This window comes from Protopterus annectens, chromosome 10.part0 (assembly GCF_019279795.1).
Source record: "Protopterus annectens isolate FY-2018-M chromosome 10.part0, PAN1.0, whole genome shotgun sequence".
Classification (NCBI taxonomy): Eukaryota; Metazoa; Chordata; order Ceratodontiformes; family Protopteridae; genus Protopterus; species Protopterus annectens.
In genome coordinates this window covers 168587235-168605962 of record NC_056744.1, presented here as the reverse complement: position 1 = coordinate 168605962, position 18728 = coordinate 168587235, and positions in this window count along the sequence as shown.

Genomic DNA, 18728 nt, shown 5'->3' with positions numbered 1-18728 from the left:
TGCTACTGCAGTCACTGCCACCCATATTAGCATGGCAAAGGCCTGTAGGTTGGGACACACTTCACAAATATGTATAGGCACCCTAAATGTCACCTACCACTCTCTGAATGGTACTATTACATAACATACTGCATACACCTGAGGCACATGCCTTACATGGACTGTTATGGGTACCATCACTCTGGCTATGCTGTGACAACAGAGCTGACACTGCTCTCTCACTGACATATACAGCTTGATGCCCCACAATGTGTTCACAATCCCCAGTATGACTCCTGACCAGAATGCAGCAGCTGCAGCCTGCAACATATGCAGTAGTATGTTCAGCTGCCTGCTTCAGACCTACCATACCTCCCAAACACCTAGAACAGGGAATCCACACAACACCCATACAGAAAGGGGTGGGGGGATAGTCAAGTGACAGGGACATGTCACAGTCTTCCCCTACAAACATACACAGCTGATAGACCAGTGGTTACTGCAGCAGCATCCATATTTTGATGCAAGTAATGTATGACACTCACATCTATCTGTTCCCTTACTGAACTCAATCCACATTGTTAAACAGTAAACTGCCATATAATCAGAAAGTCTGTTCACAATGGCCAAACATAGAATGCCAAACTGTGGACATACCACATACAGTGGACAGTATTTTTACCTACCCTCTGTGATGTTGTAGTCCCCACACCCAGATAATGTACATTTCACAGGCCAGGAAAAGGGCCAATGCCTACATTAAGGCCTTAAATATAGCACTGTGGAACCATGCCATTTGCTAATGAAAATGAAACTAGTAACCAAAAAAAACAAAAAAGTGAATCACAGTGTAACCAATCCTTGGAGCACTCATATAGGTTTAAATGAAGCTTACTCAATTAACCCTGTGTTTAAACTTAAAAGTTTGGAATTATAAACATGTGAACATTTTATGTTTTTTTATAAAAATAAGTTTACTTACAATATTTTTTTACTTGATAATGAATGTTGAATGGTGGTTTTAAGTTAATTAACTAATTGGTCATGTGACCTAAGCACCACTATATTAGTTTGAAGTTGTTGGTGTATAGCAGTTCTGAAGATGTCCTATCTGGGATGAAAGTACTTACCAGTGGTTGCTTTTTAAGTTAATAAAGAGTGCTCCATGGATTGGTTACACTGTGGTTTGCCTTTTTTGTTTTTTGTTTACTGGTTTGATTTCTCACTTTCCAGTTTTTGTGGTTTGCTAATGAAAATGCAGCCCAGCTGTTCTGGAAGCAATTAGCAAGTGTGAGTCACAGATTGGTGCACAGGCATCACATGAACATTACCTACAAAAGGCAAGCTGCTGCCTATGGTAAACAGGTCTGTGACTTTCTTTACGAAGACAGACTGTGAGAACGTAAGCATTATACTACAGGATTTCTGCATATAAAGGAGAACAGCACTATACCAGGTAGCTAATAGAAGTCTCCATGTAATGGGATACAGATGGGAGGATGCAGTTATGAGAAACAGGGATTACAACAGTAGGTCTGTAGTACATATCTTGGAATGACATGTTGCTGTTATTCAGCTGTCTGGTACCTACAGGCTTCCCTTTTGGCTCTTTCTGCTGTGACATAGATCACAGCTTTGGCCCTCTGAGTCCTTCCAACAATGGTCGGCTCATGTATGAATGCTACTGGATTGTGTTTTGCACAATAGTGACAGTAAGTACTGGTGAATACAACTAGTATATCACATGATGTACTGTCAGTCAGCTACTCTCAGTCTGTGAATGTCACACAGGCATACTTCAAACATTGTGCAGGTGTCCCTGACTGTTCCTGATATATTCTGGCTAGGACACTGTGTACTCTACACACATATCCCATTGCTGAGAGCTATGCCTAGCATACCTGTTGACCCCCTACACCAGGACAGCAGGTTATAGCCAGTAGTAGTGGGGGCACACAGGGCAAGCCTCAGTGACAGAGTGTACATATTGTGCATACAATGTAAGGGAATGAATACAGTACCAGATATTAATGTACCATAATTGTTTTCTGAGGGGTCTGGTGTGTGACAGCTGGATTACCCACAGTCTGGGAACAAACATTGCGTATTGTCCAACTGTTTGCCGCATATCCACACTTGTCTGGCAGAGGGTCCACATATATCAGGAACATGTACACATTCTGCAAACATCTGTGTACTGCAGATGTCAGACACCTACATCCCACATCATGTTTGCAGTGCTGTCTGTCATTGGGTCAGACACATGTTGCTGGACTGTCCCCATACACTTGTAGTAACACTCACCTATTTGTTGGATGGTGGCTGTATGACATGGTACTGGGACATCACCCATATGGGACACACCACAGTAGAGGGCGGTGACAGGTGTAGACACATGAAAACACAGTCCATCACAGCACACAGGGCCATAACCGGCATACCTAGGATCATAGGAGGTTAGTAGGCTATTAGCCCTGATGCCCTCATAAGCCTAACCCAGAGTTTAGGCCATGTTTATGCAAATCAGCACCCAATGCCCCAGTCAAACAGGGATACAGATTGCATCCCAAAGGTGTATGACCTGTTTACCATAAAGTTATCCGCATTTCACTTAAAAAGGGGTAAAGCGGTGCTCTGCCTGATGTGGACAGGGTGTCCATTCTACAGCTGGTTGAGTGTGTGGAACATATACATCTGATCTGGCAACAAGTCCTGTTGATATCACAGATCAGGTTGAAGACGAGTGTGCGGGTTTCTTGACTGGAGTTTGAGTTGCAGATGTGCAGCAGTCCCATCAAGGTGGAGTCCATGATCACCTTGTATATCATACAGAGGTCAGCTCAGAGGAGTCTGTATAAAACCAGCTAGAGGGATGGCCTTTTAGCCTGTGTATAGCAGATGTTTGAGGCTCCGGTATTCCCTGGTGAGGAACCTCTGTTCTCTCCACAGCTGATGCATGTGCTTTGTAAGGTACATGATGAAAGGGGCATTGTAATCAATAATGGGCCTTATTAGGAAGGAATACTGAGATGTTATGACCTCCATGTCCCTGGGTGAGATGCCCTTATGTATGAGGTGGACCATGTAGAAGGCTTTCCTTACAAAGGAAGCAACATGGTGGTCAAATGTCATGGTGCCATCAACCTGTGCACCCAAATCCCTAATAAATGATTGCATGCTTAGGATGTTGTTAGTAATGGGATAATTTGTGGAGATGTCATTCTCCCCAAAGGGGATGATGCTGCATTTTGTGGTATGCAGCCTGAGGCCATGTATCTGGCACCACTCATGTGTCTGTGTGAGACCCTCTTGGTGGATGTGTACATCACTAGGGGATTTGGTGACAGCACCCAGCATCCAGTCTTTTGTAAACATGATCAGTCATAGCCCACTGGTTGTTGCTTGCACCTCAGAAGAGTAAATCACACATAACAGAGGCCCCAAGACAGTACACTGCATTACACCAGTAGTTATGGGTCTACCGCTTGAGGTGGCTTCCCCTATATTGAGTAGGTCAGTGCTGTCAGTGTGCCAGTGTGCTACCCATCTGGTAACATGTATCGATGCCTAGTTGAGAGCATATATCTATTATGGCCAAGTGGGGAATACTGTGAAAGTCTTTGGCCAGGTCAAGTTAGGCAGTGTGCACTGTCTCCCCCTCAACCATGGCTTTGGAGACTGTGTCAAAGAAGTCAACCAAATCTAACAGACATGATCACCCTTGATAAAACCAAACTGCGTGTGACTGAGTGTGTGGAGATCATCAATGTCCTTGTTAATGAAGTTCATGACAATCTGTTCCATGGCCTTGCACCTCAGGCTAGTTAACTCATTCTCTCCGGAGCAGCTCAGAAAAAGCTGCCTGCTTAATTCCACCATAGAAACAACAGTGCCGCCTGAGGTCATTTTCAGAAAATCCATTTGTAATACCATACAGAAAGCAAATGTTCAGAACTTTTTAACTATAAGAGCTAGAGAAAAAATGTAAACAAGAAAGTTGTTCAGCAGACACTGACCTTTCCAACAGTGTAAATGCTGATAGTGCATATCAAAGTCATTATTAAATATTTGGCAAGAAATGTTGATATTGTGCATATTTTTTACCTTTTTGGAAAAGTAAAGTGCAATATCTTGATCAATGTACCATGCAGACCCATACAATTTGAATTTAATTTGTTAGTATGAGTGTTAGCTTTAAAATCATACCTTAACCATTACTGTGTGATGTTCCTTTCTTGAGATATTCACAGAAATATGATTTATATATTGTTTCTCATAATTGATAAATAAACAAAGCATAATATCTCATCACCTGTAACAGACCTACATATCAGTGTAGAAGTTGTGCATCTGAATGTCAGCTTCGAAATGATGCATCATTTGTGTAATCACCATACTCCCTTGCAAAGATATGGGCATAATAATGAGAAGTATTGTAAATGCATAATTTTCATAATCATAAAAGACTAAACAAACTGTGATATCTGTACATGTGTACAGTGCACATGCACAGTTCTTTTACCATGTTGTAAGGAGTAAAACTGTCTTCAAAATGAGGTATTACTTGGCACACTGACATGCTCCCTTGCAAAGTTATTTACCAAAATATGAAAAAAAATCATAATTTCCATAACCTAAGTCCGAAACAAACTTTGATATCTGCATATGAGTACAACATACAGGCACCATTATTTTACCATGTTAGAACTATCAATACTGTTTTCAAAATGAGGTATTACTTAGCACATTCAGATGTTCCCTTGCAAAATTATTTACCAAAATATGAAAAAAAATCATAATTTCCATAACCTAAACCTGAAATAAACTTTGATATCTGCACGTCTACAATATCAAAGAGACATACTGGAGGTGACTCGTCAAGTTCTTGGATGGATGAGTAACAATCATCTTCCTGCCTTGTGAGTTACACACACTAATATAAATATAAATATATATATATATATATATATATATATATATATATATATATATATATATAAAACAAGGGGTTTCAGAATAGATATATATATATATATATATATATATATATATATATATATATATATATATATATGTATATATATATATATATATATATATATAAAATAAGGGGTTTCAGAGGGTAGATAGTTGATGAAGAGTGAGGGGGTGGGTGGTTTGCAATGACGCCAAGCAGAGAAAAAAAACAATCTGGCTTGTGCATTCATCAATGTGATAACGAGTTGTACTTATATGAATAACAGTGACAGCTGCTGAGTCAGTGCTATATTGTAACTGAGTTATTGCTAATGTGATAATGACCTGCCTTTCATTACTGCAAAGTTATGCATGCTCAGACACAGGTGAGAATTGCTGCACATTACCTATCGAGTAGGCATTCATTATATTACCTTGTGCAGATGTTATGTAAAACAGACTCCTTATCTTCGTTGAGGAGAAGACCTGAGTAAGTCAGCAAAATAGTATAACACTTAACTCTTCCTACCACCTAAGTTGCACACATTACTGACAAAGGCCAGAAAAATTCCCAAAATATAACATAGCTCCATGCTGGTAGTAGTCAGCAAGTAATAACTTTTATCTCACTCAGTACTGAGTATACTACTGAGTATAATCAGAAATGCAATAAGCCTAGACAAAATCTCAACCTTATGTGGCTGGTCTGTAAGTAATAAATACAGCTAATACCAATTCATTAAAGAGATTTAATATAGTTTGGTAAGAGAAACACATATATATATATATATCATATTCATATCATGGTACAAGTTGTTTACAAAAATAAATGTTTATAGTATATTTCTTATACACACACATATATATATATATATATATATATATATATATATATATATTTAATTTATGATGGAGCCACCATGCAGACTAAGTAGTACTAAAAGGAAATAATGAGCGAGTCTGTTTACCAGCAGGCCTGTCAACGGTGGGGTCCCACATGGGTCAATGGTGGGCCCTTGGTTGGCATATAGTTCTCGTAATTGCAGGCCAAAATGGAGGGGCTGTGACTACTACACTATTTTCATTCTTTTTTGTTGGCTTGTCAGCACTTGGCATTATGAGTGCCAATATTTCAATAGCGAGCCATTTCTTTTATTCTCTAATTAGTTACTTGTTATCCAAGTTTCCCGTATCTTGGATGTTAGCTGTGGCTGCACCATTAGATCATATACTAAGTTTATTATTGCTTTAGTGTTTTTTATAACTTTGTATAATAGTTGTTACAGTTCCACTCAAGTTATAGATAAAATATTTTTGGGCATGACATTTATTAATGTTTTCTCATTGAATGTGTGGTGCTTGGAGCATAAGAGTTCAATGAATTACTCAGGGCTCTAGAACATCTCGAAGAAGAGGAAATAGGTGGAGTTAAAAAAGAATGGCAGTGCCTCAAAACAGCATTTGTGAGGATGCAGTAAAGTATGTGGCCCAGGCAGATATGCAAATAATATATGTAAAGAAAGCTGGTGGTGGAATGCAGAATTTCAGAAAGTCATCAAAAGAAAGGAGTGCAGAAAAAAAGTAGGAGAAGGAAAAGACAGACCAGCCAAAGAAGGAATACAGGATGGCTAACAAAGAAGCCAAGAGAAGGCAGTTATTATAACAAAGGACAAGACAACAGGGCATTCTACCAGCTTCTGGAAAGTAACTCTGTAAATGGCACAAAGTAAATGCAAGGCAAAGAGAGAAACATAAACAAGATACTTAAAACACCCTTTGTAAGTGATGCCAATAACTATCTGCCTACCAACCCATGGGAAATAAAAGACAGATGGAAGGAGTACTTTCAGCAGCGTCTGAATGAAGAAAACCCCACAGAAACTGTACTTCCCCAAACACAGCCTACAATGAAAGAAGAGGAGGAGACCACCATAGAAGTAAGAACAGCACCAAGGAAAGTGAAATCATGGAATCAGCAGACTCAAATGAGGTCATAGCAGATATGATAAACATATTAGGTGCAATGGGAAGAAATGATTCCTGAGGGTACTCGTAGCAGTATGGAGAGGAAGTTGTATCACAAATGACTGGAGAATAAGCATACTAGTAATAGTGTACAAGAACAAAGGGGGACATCAACAACTTTGGGCAGTACATAGATATCAAACTCCTGTCACATCGCATGAAAGTTCTGGAGAGATTGATTGATAAATGAATATGCAGACTAGTTGAATGTAAGATGGGAGATGAGCAGTTTGGGTTCAGAACAGGATGCAGCACAATTAGCCCAGTACTTGCAGTGAGACAGTTAGCTGTGAAGAGGCTATAGATGAGGAAATTGTCCAATCGGGCATTCCTATACTTGGAGAAAGCATATGAAAAGGTCCCAAGAAAGCTGATTTGGGCAATCTTGTAGTGGGTCAAAGTCTCAGAAACACTGGTAGAATAGAGATACAGATATATATGTGTTTCTCTTACCAAACTATCTTACATGTCTTTAATGAATGGTTATTAGCTGTATTTCTTATTACTTACAGAAATAATATATACTAAGTGTAGAACCCAAGGCACTACATTTTTTTCCTGTGTTGTGGAAAATCATATTGCTCCATCTTGTAAGTGCAGGCCAAAATGGAGGGGCTGTGACTATCCACGTTTGCAGATGACGGCAATTTGGGTGCCATCATGGAATCCTCTAGCGATGGCAATGTACTTCCAAAGGGGTTAACACAGACCAATGATTGGTGCCAAAGCCATGGTCTTAAACTAAAGGCATCATCACCCCCCTTCGGTAAAGTCAATGTCCTTGCTGACTATAAAATAAACCATAACACCCCAAGTACCAATTCAGTACAGACAGACCTGGAAACACAAAGTGACTCTGACCTCAACTTTGACTGCCAGGTGTCTACTGTAGTGAGGAAGGCATTTTATGTTGTTCACCTGCTTAGCAAAGGCATCGCACCTCAATAAAAAGAGAGGTTGTAACCCCATTGTACTATTCCCTCATCAGGCCTATTGTTAAATCCAGTGCCCCCTTTGGTACATAAGAACATAGGTAATAGAAAGTTAGTAGGCTATTGGCCCGGAGCCCCTTACAAACTTAGACAAGAATGTAGTCCATGTTCCAACAACGCAGGACTCTTTGCCAATGTCTAGCAGGGACACAGGTAGAATCCAAGGGGTATATTTTCTGCTCCTCATTCAGGTATCCAGGTAAAGATTTAATGAGAGAGTTAACACCTTAATATAAACCATCTTACCCCTTGAAAATGAATACTCCTCTCCAGTACGATCATAGTGGAACCTCCATTTCACCTAGCTGCAGCTGACAAATGCAAATGTAGAGTGACACACCTAGAAGAGTTAAAGCTCAGCCACCAAATAATAGATCATTCACAGATGAGAGTGAGTGGAAATAGGGAGAACAAACTAAATTCCACAAAAAGAAATGGACATGAAATCAAAAACACTTGCCCTATAAACAAGGCGGCCAGGGTTAAAGGGTTCCACCCTCACACAAACACAGCCACCAATAGTGCACATACAAAGGACGGTACCACACTGAGTACTTCTGTAAAAATAGTATAAAAACTTAGATATTACAGAGCCCTTCCTCCCACCTAAGTTGCACATGACTGACAAAGCCAAGAAAAATACCCAAACTATATGGTACCTCCATGCTGGTATTTCATTTATCTCACTCAGGCAACTACTGAGTATCCAAATGTAACATAAATAAAAATAAATAAGTATAGTCACAAATGCAATAAGACAAGCAAACATGTCAAACTTATCTGGCTGATCCCTGTTAAGAATTAATCCCAAAAGTAGTAGTTCATGTTCTCACCTCACCATACCTATATACCCAGACACAGCATGGCATACTACAGACCAGAAACCTCAGAAAACAGTAGCCAAAATGCATTTGATTCAGAGTTATGCAATGGCTTCTGAAAGCTAATTTCAGTACATGCAAACAGCCAACTGTTCAGGTATAGTACAAACATAACATTAGCATTTCTAAGATATTATATGGTATGCACTTCAAAATACAGAAAAAGTAGCATAAGGAAACATGCAATGAAGCTGTGCAGAGCTAATTTCTTTTGTCATATAGTTCAGGTTCTGTTTGTTTACCCTTGTATTTTCATGGAGGAAGTTAAGGCAACATAAAAAGTTCTACAGCAGTGGTGAGATTCAGGCCATATATTATATATGTATGCATGTTAAAATGATTACTAGAAAGCATACTAGGTACTGCAGAAGTTCATTTTACTGCTCCCTCAAGCCTTATGAAAATATTGCAGATATTTGCAGAACACACACACCAGTTAGTCAAAATAAGGTAGGATCATTGCCAAATAAAATGGTTTCAAAATAGCAGACGATTTACTAGTAAATGACTGTTTAGCATCACATCAAACCATAAAGAAAAAAACCCTGTTATAGCAAAGCACCACTTCAAAGCTTATACAGTGCAACCGAACCTGCTGGCTCTGTCAAACAACCAGATTCAATGCTCTCAAGACCCCATTATACAATAGCTGAACACCTGGCTTGCTAAGCTTGTTCAGATAGTGAGCGAGGCTAGAGCAGTAAAGACTGAGGTGAACTTTGGGTTTCAAGCAAGAAAGCTTGTAACAAAGAACCAATACCGGCTGAGATATATGTCAGTGTAAAAAAGTTGATCTGGGATACTTTTCTTCACTACCTTATATTAGGGAAACATCTACTAAGGCTAACTGACCCAATGTAATAAAACTAAGAAAAAGTAAAGATATATCAGAAACTAAGTAAAACTGTGTCCACAACACATTATAGGGACAAAACAGTCAAACCATTTCACCAAGAGTTGTTTGGGAAATCAGAGAAACTAAGGAGAGGTCTTGTATTAGCAGTAGCTAGGGCAACACATTGGTTCTACTTATTTCCTTCCTGAGCTGCCCATGTACATCCAGTGTGTGGGATCCTATTCTCTTCTACTACACTTGACAAGGGGGAAAGCACAAGGTCTGATTCAGATAAACTGTAACCATACTGGGTATGGAGGTAAAACAGGCACAGACCGCTAACCTCATCTTCAATATGTGAAAGAGTGGATTGCAAATAAGATCCTGCAGTTCTGACATCCAATGTAATGGACCATAAAAAGGCCATCTTCCAGTCACATAGACAACAAGTGCAGCAAGTGCTACTAAACACCACAACAGAGCCTTTGAACAAATCACTTTTAAATTAAATTAAATGAATATACACATAAGAAGCATTACGCGAGGATGCACCCTATCAGTATAGGGGCGTGCCTCTTTACAATGACACTGAGTTGCTTGTAATTTTTACTTTTTTCCCATGAAGTTTACCTGTGTGCTTTCACCTTCACAAAATGCTTGTGCAACTTTGTGTCAAAGGTACGTTCCTAGGTCATGACCCACTTTTGTGTCATCTCACGGTTTACTAGGTCGGAATGTCCAGCAGATAAGTTTTCCCAGAGGAGCACCTAAAGTTTTAAACAATTATCAAAGCCATGCAGACCATCACAGACAAAGTAGGAGGACTTGACAGCCATGTATTCTCAAGCTATTCTCATTATATAGTCCAGTAGCACAGAAAAGCTTCAACGAGGAAAACAACGCTCATGCCACTTATAACATGGGAAGGTAAGTCAGAGGTGCTATTTAGTCTTATCTACAGGCACACTTGTTTCAGGAAAGTCCGAGCTGTAACGTGAAATTCAGTCAGCAGATGTAAAGTGTATAAACAATGGTATCTCATATACAGACACTGATAATCTAAATATACAGTAAGGAACAGTTTCAGCTATGCAGTTCTGTGACAGACAAGAACCGATCGCACTCAGCACTTCAGAGCACATTTCCAAAACATAACATAAGCCTATAATACAATTCTGCAGCATTACTTACCTAATAATGTGTGGCATGAAAAGAAAATTGTAGCAGATGATCAAACCAATTCTGTAGGTCGCAGTCCCAATTTTGTAGGCTGAAATACTTCACTGGGGAAAGCAGATATCGGGTGCAACAAGAAATACAGGGATCCAGCAGCAATACAAGTTAAATCTTGCAATGTTAATCAAAAAAGAAGGAAATATCTGCTGCTGGAACCCTCTATTTATTGCTAAAAAACAATGGAAACAGCTCTAGGGGTGGAGGTGTTATGCAAGTGGTGGCTTGGATTTCCCAACTCTGATTGGCTGCCACCACTTTCTTCAGGAAATGCAGACAGAATAGGCTTGGTGTCAGTGGAGGAAAAAACAGTACATTCTAAACGTATTTACTCAAAATATTTCAATACAAACATATGCTTACTGTGATGTAAAACCTAAGTTGAGAAGGCAACTGACAAAATTAAGTTACTTTCTCAACTTAGTTTTCACATTAAAGGACTGAAATAGGACAGGGAAAGAAGTTGTGTCTGTGGAAGGCACTCGGGGGTAATGTTATGAAATTACAAACCTCTCATAGCGAGCTGGCATGTAAGCACAGAAGCACTATGAGACATTAGTCGGGGTTAATGAGTTAAGCTGATTAGTCTTATGTGCCAGATTGGTGGACACTCCACCTTAGTGAAAAGGACTGGGAGTGGGTGTCCGCCACTCGGCTGGGACAAAGGCAGTATTCAGGCTTTGGTTGAATATAGTGCCTAATGGTGCTGCATGTTCATGCTTGAAGTCATATAGGATGCATTCTGCAATGTGATTAGGTCCCAAGTAGGCTGTATTCCATGACTTTGAGATACCAGTGATGACCTGTTCCCCAGATATAAGGGGAAAGGAGCAGATACTGGGGATGTCCTGATGTACTGATGGGGGGGCAGGGGGTGAAGCTTTCACTGACTCTGTCAGGCAGCAAGTTTGGTATATCTACAGCAATTGTATATCTGGTGTCCCTGACCACCACCTCTGAGGAGGTCTAGGTGCTTTCTTTAAGGTTGTAGACATATGTGAAGAAGGAGATATGACTGTCTGTAGTGGATGTCACATATGTGGGCTCAGAGTTTGCTTTGCAGGATTTCAGTAGTGATCTTATTTGCTTGTACAGGCTAAGGAGACACTGCTTCACACTGGGCAACTGCTCCTTCTTGGTCTTGGTTAGCAATATTTCACTCCTGTTATAGAGCGCATTTATTGCAGATGTCCACCACACAGGTTTACTTATCCTTGCAGAGGATGATGTAGTCCTGTTGGGTATACCTGACTCCATGCATCTATACAAATGCACGTATAGTGCTTTGATGTATTTGTGGATATTGGTGTCAGTTCCTACAGAGGAGGAAGGGGCTGTGAAGCTGTTGATACCATCATCCAGGAGGGTGTAATCAACTTTGGAGTTGTATGTATCTCTGACCATAGCTAGATGGGTATTGTGGGAGATGGTGACTGCAAACGTGATCACTTTATGATTGATTTTACCATGGAGGATTATATTGCAGGGATGCTGTAGTGGTTATCCATGTTGTCTATTATCAACTCCCAGAGATCTTCACCTCATGTGTGGGTAACAACTAGCAGTTCCAAGATGTTTGCATTGCCAAATTCCATGAATCTCTGGGTATTTGTGTGCTGACATTAGTTGCTCTTCCAATCTATGTTTGTGTAATTAGAGTCACCCAGGATCAGAGTACAGAGCTGAATCCTGAGAGAGTTGAACAGGTCCATATAGGCAGAATGGGCTTCCTGGTCACATGTGGGGGCCAGTAGCTAGCTGTGATTTGAATAGGGATCTTGGCAATGGTTAACTGCACCTGGAGTGTCTCCTGTGCTTCTTACTGTTTGACCACCCTGGAGGTGTATATGTCATTCATATATAGTGAAACCCCATGTCCCTTGGCTTTACTGCCCACACCTTGGGGTCTGACTGTATGATAGGATGGGTGACCATGTAAGACTGGGGTGCTCCCTGCAGCTTTGAACCATGTATCTGTCACTGCACAGATGTCAGCATTCTCCAAGGTTAAAACTGCTTGCAATGGGTGCAGATTCATGTTCAGACTCCTAGCATTTAGCAGCATGGCCTTCAATTTATGATTTATTAGCAGTTTCATGTTAGTGTTAATGTCACCACTTTTTCTAATAAAGGCACTATGGTGGTGACAAGAACCATGGGTAGAAGCCTGAAGGCCAGGTGAGACAGATGGAGGCCATCACTGTCAAAGCATCATGGTCTGTCAGGTACTGGATCCCCCTGGAATGGCATCAGAAACCAAGCCAGTTGTTAAGGTCAATCATTTCCTGATTTTACGGCAGCATCATTCTGGGTGACAGCAGAATGCTGCTTAAGGCTCAGGACATATCTGCCTTGGACACATACTCAGTGGGCTCGATCATGCATCATGTCATATAGTCCAGGGAGGTATGTCTCAGGTCAGGCAAACCAACATGGACTATGACAGATTCATAACAGTAACTGTTGTTGAGAGACAGCAGTGCGTATGTGACATGGCAAATTCTGGCACCTGGCATACAAGTAACCATGACCTTCTCCATATACAGCCTGGTGAGATGCACATCTGTGTATCTAACAATGGAGTCTGCTATGACTAATATGTTTGATTCATGATGACGCCTTAGTGGCAGTGGGATACAGGTGTGTGGCTATGCATGGTATGTCATCTACAGGGCTGTGAATTTTGTGTGTGTTTTTGCCTCAGAGGCCTCCATTGTTTGGAGATGTTTATGTTGAGGGCCTACGCATATGCGAGTGTGTGCTGTGTAGGTGTGTGTGGTGTGTGACGTGTACTGATTGTGTTGACAACATTTTTTGTGCCAGATATGCGCGCTTGAGAGGGAGTGAGCATGGACTGTAGGTTCCTAATATAATTTCATCTCTTATAAATTGTGTTCCTTGGTTGTATTTGTAGATGGTTGTCAATGTAAATATGGCAGTTGCTACACTGTGTCAGGATGCCCACATCAAACAGACTGGCAGGGGAAACAGTATGACATTGTCCAGGCATATTTGTCAGAATCTGAGGGAGGAAGGCCAGTGAGACCAAAGGGGTGGCCCTACAGTCTAGGTGCTTAAAAGAAATGTAGCAGGCTTACACTACCACATACAATGTAGACAGGCTATAAACAAGCAGTAACAGTTGAAACAGAAAAGATGCAGTTGAACACCTTAGAGAACATGCAGCAAGTAGCAGCAAACAGCAGGCTGAGGAGGGAAATGCATGGTATATTGCCACTATGTTGCTGACAGCCACATACATACTGTGGTGGGAGGTGGTGGCGTATGATGTGGGAGTTAGCAAAGGATGGTGTTGGCAAATGTGGATGTGCAGGGTATATACATAATGGAGAGCAATGTTTGTAGTCCTGTGATGTGCTCCCCTCTTCTTGTCTTTCAGGAGTGATGTACAGATGGAGGAACCCACCTTCTTCTGCTGCCGAGAATGAAGTCATAGTTGATGGCCTCAGACTACATCATGCCATCCTGCTGTTGAGGAGTCAACATATGCATAAACAACATGCTGCACTGTTGTCAGACCTTGTTGCTTAAGTAAATCACGTCAGGCTACAGGACAGAAGCTATGAGCAGGTCCGACACTGGGCCACCGATATGATAAATGCTGTATGGCAAAGGGCCGCAGCTGTGGCCAGGGACTGTGCTGGCACCATTGGAGGGCCTGCAACACAACAACCACTCTTGGCCACTGAGGAGTTCCTTGAAAACCTGGATTCAGCTACCAACTTGCAAGCATCCATCACCCCATATGTCGTGGAGGTGGGTGGCACAGCTTCCATAGCAGAGGAGCATTCAGGTAAGCCTCCTGTGGTCATCACTTTAATACTGTAGCACTCATAGTGGCAACCTCTGCATATCTATACATGGATGTCAGGTCAATCTGCATTGGGGGGTTTGTAACGCACACATGTGCACACATACGTAGACTGTCAGCAATGTGGGCAGTATCACAGTGTATACTGTACATGTTGGTATATGTACATATTATCCTGTACCAGTGCCACATTTGTGTTTGCTGACAATACCTCTCCCCCACAATTCTGTAGGTACATCTGGTATGACTGGAGTCCAACATCTTGTAGCCGGTGAGTGTAAAACTGTTTTGTTATGGCTCATCTATAACATAGGAGTGTTAAGGGCTGCCAGTTTGCCATGGACACATCTGTTCAGCTTAGCCATAGTAAAATACTTGTATGTTCATTTGTGAAGGAGTTCACTACAGTGCATTGACTTGGTAATCAGAGTAGCACATTTGCAGGAGTTGAAACATATTTGCACATATTTTTGTGAGGGTGTATGCAGTCTACTATACAGGGGACAATACGATGGTGGAGATGGGTGCACTGTTTTTTAGATGAAGGTTGTCACCTACAGTGACGTTACTTATCTCACAGGTGTATAGTACTGGCAACATTAACTGGACGTAGCTGCACTGCATTTTATTAAGGGTCTGTCTTGTCTTTGCCTGTTGTGGTCTGCTTGTGTGTTGTGCATGGGATCAGGAATAAGGTGTGATATGTATAATGCAGTTGTGGCACCTCACCTGTATGTGTGTGTGTGTGTGTGTGTGTGTGTGTGTGTGTGTGTGTGTGTGTGTGTGTGTGTGTGTGTGTATGTGTGTGTGTGTGTGTGTGTGTGTGTGTGGATCAGCAGACATAATAGTGCATGTATTAATGTAGTCATGTTGCCATCCTCCTCACAGGTGACCATAGGGGTTGGAGTGTGTCCCCCTCACAACTTGATGTCAGTGTCTCATTGGACTGTGATGATGATGGTGGTCATAGTGAGGCACAGGTGGGGGTGCTGGGGGATGAATCTGTCCCATGGGTTGACATCCCATTTCCTCCCCCAATGTCCCTGCACACAGTCAGTATGCCCACACATACCCCTCCCCTGCAACCACAGATACTGGACAGTCAAATGGTGGTGGCATTGAACAGGCGAGTGTGGTGACTATGGAATCTGTGACTGCAGACACTAGCCATCGTCAGAGAGCTGGTGAGGTCCCACACAGGCAGAATGCTTGAAGGAGGACTGCTGCCCCTCTACCACTTGTTGCAGGTGTCACATCACGAGTCACTTGACACACGGCATGTTCTGAACGCAACACCTGACAGATGCTCAGGATCATGGATGCATCCCTGTCTGGCATCCATGACTCCATCTACAACATTGGTGATGCCATGCATCATTTTGCCGATGTGTACAGACAGTGGGATGAGACATTGTCAGTCCTTAACCATGGATTGTCTGTGCTGGAACATGTGGTGGGAGCAGGGCACTGGACATGTGGACATAGGTCAGCAGCATCATCAGCTGTGAGTCCTTGTGGCCATGTACAGTCATGTTCCAGTAGTTGCATTTCCACCAGCACTACAGAAGGGGGTTGCTGTCCATACCAAGATGTGGCAGACCATAGGCACATGTTCCTGGGCAGTCCCATGAGGAAGACAGTCCAAGCAGACACCAGTCACCATCATCAAGTAGTTCTGCATCTGACCCTGTGCATGGTGGTGCCAGTGCCACTTCTGGCAGAGCCAGTTCCCAGGTTTGTGGCCAGAGACACTGAGCTGTACATTCTGCCATGTATAGTCCACAGCTGTCTAATATACTCTTGTGTAGGGTTACCACATGGTTTGACTGTATATGCACACACACTCACATATTACTGTCACATGCAGGTCACCAAGAGACAAACACAGCTCCTCTCCATGGCCCAGGTGACCAGCACCTCTCCAGACACACATGATTTCAACTGTGTGGCAGAGCCTAGGCCTTTGGCAACACCACACCCTGTGCATGGTGATGATACATATGCCACATCCCTATCATCCATACCATCGATACAGGGACATGCAAATATGTGTGTGATGCACAGGGTGACTATAGTACATTTAATGACAGTCTGAAGTGCAGTAGTGTTATGCCCTGTAAGGTACTGTCTTGTGGCATATGTCATGAGTACACATCAAAGTGTATGCACCTTTGCTCCATGATGCTGCATTGGTGGTAGTATTACTGACTCACTGTTGTCTTGCACACCTTTTTCTGTTTCTGTTCCAGGAGTTTGTGTATTTACATCATGGAGATATGGCGCGAATATAGCTGCTCAGGATGCTATGGTGGCAACACAGAAATGTGACTAAGCCAAGGTATGACTATATATGTGCATGGTTACCTAGGTGCATATGTGTAGACCAGTGTGTCACAGATAATGAGGTCAGACAGCATAATCTTGCATGCATACCCTGTGACACAATATGCTACTCATGATACATGTCACCTGGGAGTTCAGTAGGATCATAGGTTCATAGGATCATAGGAGGTTACTACAGTAATGGCCCTGGGGCACTTACAAGGTTAGCCATTATTTTATCCCCAGAAAGAAACATCAGGCAGCACCCGTTGCTGCTGTCAATGAGGGACACAGGTGGGACCCTTGGGACAGAATTGTGGTTTCCCATCCACTCATCATGATTGCACTTGAAGAGGGTCAGTGTGGTACTCTGTTTGACGTGTATAGGAAGTGTATTCATAAGACAGGGCAGCTTCTGGGAGACAATCCTGTCTCATCAGCAGGTTATGTTGATGTCACATATCATATTCAGGCCTGTTGTGCAGGTAATGCATGAGGGACTAGACTTACGGATATGGGGCAGCAGTAGTAGGGCAGGGTCCAACATTGCCTTGTAGGCATGACATAGCCCACCTCTGAGCAACCTGTCTGATACTGAGTGGAGCAATAGTGATTTGAACCTGTCTGCATGGGATAGGTGTGGGAGGCAATGGATTCATTTTGCGAGGTATTTCCATGGCCTTTCAACTTGGTGCTGATGTCTGTATAGGTAAATACCAAACAGGGTGTTGCAGTAAAATATTGTTGTACGGAATGAGGACTACAGAGAGATAATGACCACCTTTTTTCTGGATGCAGTCCCTTTACCTGTGAGAGGAACCATGTACAAGGCTTTACTGACCACTGCCACTACATGATGGCTGAATGGGAAATTGTTACTAACCTGAGTACCCAGGTCTCTCAACAAAGGTTGTGTGTTTAGGGGGTTGCCATTGATGTGGTAAATAGTGGGGCCATATCCTTGTGGAATGGTATGATTATACAGGCTTTTGCATTTAGCTTGAGGCCAGGACCTTGGCACCACTCTCTAGTTGATGTAAGACCCTCTTGCAGTATGTTAACATCATTTGGGGAGTCACTGATAGACAGCACCCAACTTACAGTTGTCCGCAAACTTGGCCAGTACCTACAGTGTAGGTGGTGGTGGGTAGATTTTATGTCTACATACATGTGGGTTATTTACAGGCAGCAGCTACTCACAGGGCCTCAAAATGTATATATATTGCACATATACATAGGCAAGAAAGACTAGGGTTGCCACCTTATCAAATGCCCAATGTAGGGCATGTTTTGTAGTAATGTGAGAGTTGGCAGGAGAAACTATACCCACGATGACTCAAATGGACACAACCTCACTTTTTTGACAATATAATAGCTTAGTTGTGTAGCATTTCCCTAGATTATGCTATTTCTCATAACATTTAGGTGTCTGTGCTGTAAGATGACTGTTTTATGCAACTATGAGAATAATGTAGGAAATGTTTGTTGCCCTACACTCTTGGGACATTTATATTGTTTTAGTTTTTACAGGATACACCCATCCAAACATGGACTGCAACTTCTAGAGTGGAACAGGTGATAACTGTAACACAGTCACACTGCTGCAAGGGGATATACATATATAAACACACACACACACACACACACACACACACACACACACACACACACAC